At 36.0% G+C, this 4,206-nt stretch overlaps 1 pseudogene; it reads right to left on the reverse strand.

Annotated features, from left to right (window-relative positions):
* Positions 1 to 260: 260 nt before the first annotated feature.
* Positions 261 to 4,206, reverse strand: part of LOC107709405 (cGMP-dependent 3',5'-cyclic phosphodiesterase-like) — a 48,881-nt pseudogene continuing 44,935 nt past the window's right edge.

A 4,206-nucleotide genomic window follows, 5' to 3' on the forward strand; every position in this document is an offset into this window, starting at 1 on the left:
AAAAAAAAAAAAACCACAACAAAAAAACAAAAACAAACAAAAAGTCATCTAAAAAATATTTAAATAATAATAAAAAAAAAATCTTTAAAAAAAATTAGCATGAAGACTTTTCTTAAGACCATTACAATTTTAACATTATGACATTAATGAAAATTAAACGTGTATATATATATATATATATATACTGTAATAAATTAAAAAAATAAATCGTAAATAAAATGTAAGGACATTTAATTAATGTTACAATGATAATGGTCTTAAAAAAATGTATGCCAAATTTTAATCATAAAATTTAATATAACTTATTTAATTCTTTTGATTTTGCTGAGAAATATGAATGAGTTTTTGTGAAATTGACACAGGTTAATGTTAGCGGCCCGTGTGGGAGAAGCTAGTACAAGCAAACTGACATCACGCTTTTGTTTCTGTCCTTTGCAGATTTTGGCAAATGCACTTACAGTCACACCTGTGCAAACACACATTTACACACGGCAAATAGATATCTCTATACATCCATGTAGCTGCAGAGCTGTACATAGATAGGCTGAATGTTTTTATACATAGATCTCTTTTTAAAGTCACTCAGGAAGGCAACGCAAACATTTGTAAGGCAAGATCCATTTGACGCACACATTCTGCCATCCTGAGAAAGAAAAGTGTGAGGGCCGCGTAGCCCTTTAAAACACACAACTATATGTACAGATTCAGTTCCGGATGGGCACGTCTGAAACCAGCAGATGTCTCAGAAGGTCTCCGGGGGCCGTGTGTTTTCACGCCTGTCGTCACGCACGCACGCGCGCGCTCTAATCTCTCTCTGGCCGCCAGCCGCTGCTCACTTGACTGAGGTTTTCAATGATTGGTTTGGGTTTTGGGATTTCGGGAATGGAGAAATGTTGTTGTGTTGCGTTTTTCTGTGTAAACAGGGACAACTGATGTCTGAGGGGCGAAATTGGTTGAAAGCAAAAGATTAATTATCCAAAGATCTGTTTCGTCTGACAATTTCTGTAAATTGCTAAGGACGCAGAAAAGAAAACAGTGGCTTAGTTTTCTTTGTAGTATTTAAATGAGCTGCTTCTTGGATGTGTCACAAAATAACAACTACTTCAAAACAATTCTAAAAATGTAACACCAGGCAGCTGGAATTATTACAAGTTCTAAAAGTGTAACACCAGGCTGCTGAACTTGCTACAAAGTGTTAAAAACATAACAATTCCAGCAGCTGGTGTTACAGTGTTACAAGTTGTAAAAATGGGTTACACTTTATTTTAAGGTGTCCTTGTTCCAGTGTAATTATACATATAAGTACTGAAGTACATGTAACATATGTAACAAGGACACCTATGGTTATGGTTAGGATTAGGGTTTGGTTTAGCGTTACTTGCATGTAATTAAGCATAATTAATTGTTATTATAATAGTAAGTACATGTAACATATGTAACAAGGACACCTTAAAATAAAGTGTTACCTAAAAGTGTAATACCAGGCTGCTGAACTTGCTACAAAGTGTTAAAAACATAACAATTCCAGCAGCTGGTGTTACACTGTTAAAAGTTGCAAAAGTATAACACCAGGCAGCTGGAATTATTACAAGTTTAAAAAATGTAACACTGGGTATCTGGAATTGTTATGAATTTTAAAAATGTAATACCGGGCTGCTGGAATTGTCACAAGTTTCAAAAATGTAACACTGTAACACCAGGCAGCTGTGATTGTTACAAGTTCTAAAAGTGTAACACCAGGCTTCTGAAATTGTTACAAAGTGTTAAAAATGTAACAATTCCAGCAGCAGGTGTTACACTGTTACAAGTTGTAAAAATGTAACACCATGCAGCTGGAATTGTTACAAGTTGTAAAAAAAAAAAAATGTAACACTGTAACACCAGGCAGCTGGAATTGTTACAAGTTCTAAACATGTAACACTAGACACCTGTATTTGTTACAGCTTTTAAAAATGTAACACTGGGCTGCTGGACTTGTTACGTTTCATACAATTAATTGTTTAGTTGTTTCATTTAGAATAAAATATGTTTAGCTATTACAACGGGGCCACTGAGAATATAACTTTTTGCGTAACATTACACACTCTGCCGACTGCGCAACACCATCCATCGTTCTTCATTGAGCAAAACCTGTCTCCATAGCAACGGCAAAAAGGTGACAATGAACCTTTCCTCAAAGCCTCGTCGGTAACTACGGAATTTTACCCAGACGGAATCCGTCAGGTGACCTTTGCCCTAGCGACGTCATTGGTTGTGTTTGTCACAGTCGTCGTCCAGGCAACCGTTCATGCGGTGCGAATCGTCTCCGAAGGCACCCTGAGACTGCAGCAGCTCGAACTCCTCATCCAGAAAGTCCAGCGAGTTGTTGCTCGGCAGTCCGCGGATGGTGAACTTGTGCGAGACTTTGGCCCACTGCTCGCGGTTGGCGGCCACTCGCTCGTAAAGCTCGGCCGAACGCGGGAAAATCTCCTGCAGGAGCCTGAAAAAAAACACCAGAGTTACTCTAAACTCTTAAAGCTGGTCTTGATAAATAAGCAGCGTCACATGCATGACATGAGTGATTCTCTGACTTGTATATTGGCATGGCGATGTGCTCCATGAAGCTGATCTGGAGTTCAGGGATGTAGGCTTTCTCACGGTCCATCATCTCACTGGGTCTGTTTCCCATCGCCTTCTCCTGAAGACACAAGAACAGAGTCAGGTGTATCATGAACTTCTAAGGCCTCTCAATGATCAAACTCGATCTCCTCGTGTCTTCTGTCTCTGATTGATAGTTTAGAGTGTTTTATCCAGTCATTTAGTGTAATTGTAGATACGTTCAGCTTCTGTAAATATCAACATCTGCAGTAAATTCATATTTTTGTTCAGTTTGAGTCTCCTCCATATTCTCACTGTATCAGACTACATGAGCCAGAAAAGCCTGATGGCCCAAATAAAGTTTCAATAAACTTTAATTAAAACATTTTAAATTTCATATGTCAGGCTGTACGGGGTTAAACTTGGAAATAAAGTCTTAGTGATTATAAAAAAATAAAAAAAAACTGAACATGTTTTAAGTGAATAACGGAACCAGGCAGCGTTTCAACATTAATTTGGTGAACCAAACTCTTTGGATCACAGAAATTTGTTTCAATTTTGCAAATTGAAAATATTGATATATCTTTTCAACATCTATTCAACAAATTTTGATAAAATTTTAACATTTACTTAAGTGTCCTGTTAACCTTTTTACAACCATTTAGTATTATATATGTTATTTATTTATTGTTTAATATTGAAACAACAATTGTTATTTACACATTGAAAGTTGGTCACATGCTGCTGGGAAGGTAATTAAACGAGTGTCTTTGATCAAACCAGGTTAGCAGCACAGATAGAAATGTCTCTGAAACACAAACAACAGTGAGGTTTAACTCACCAGATCCCCCTGAGAGAAGAACTCTTTATAGATCAGCTCCTGCGAAACAAACACAGAAGAGTGAGAGAGAGACAGTGTTTGGCTGGACTCATGAGTCTGTGAGCTTCAGGACTCGTACCGCGATCTTCCTGGTGGTTTTCCAGCCCTTGGTCTGGTCTGAGAGGTCACAGGAGGTCATGAGGAGACACAGCAGCAGACTGCGATGGGTTTGACTCCTCGGGTTATAACCAGCTACACACACACACACACACCGCATCTCCAGCTAAATACTCACATCAATAATAACTCAAGTCAAGACATTTTTTATTCTCACAACACACTGCTATTTTATTTATTTTTATTTTATTTTGCAGGACTGACCAGTGTTATTTTAGTATCATTGAGATACTATTATAGTTTTTAATAATATTTAGAATTTTGTTTTTACGTTTTCATTTTTTTTTTGTCTGTCATTTTTATTAGCTTTTTTTATTTGTCTAGTTTAGTTTTTATTCTATTTTCAGTTTTTTTTTATTTTTTTTTTTCGTTATTTTAAGTTAAACTAAATGAAAATGTTGCCTTGGTAACTAGCTGAATTTTTTTTTTTTCATTAATGTTTATTTCAGTTAGCAAAAGTATTTTTTTTTTTATGGTTTTAGTTTTTGTTAACTATAGCAACCCTGTGGCTGACATTTCTTATTATTACTTATTTACATTATTATTTTTATTTTACAAAATCAATTTTTCTCAATGCATTAATGTATTTGTGTCCTGAACTTCAGCTTTTGTGCAACACAAAAAATTAACTT

This window comes from Sinocyclocheilus rhinocerous, unplaced genomic scaffold (genome assembly GCF_001515625.1).
Source record: "Sinocyclocheilus rhinocerous isolate Xijiao unplaced genomic scaffold, SAMN03320098_v1.1 scaffold3493, whole genome shotgun sequence".
Taxonomy (NCBI): domain Eukaryota; kingdom Metazoa; phylum Chordata; class Actinopteri; order Cypriniformes; family Cyprinidae; genus Sinocyclocheilus; species Sinocyclocheilus rhinocerous.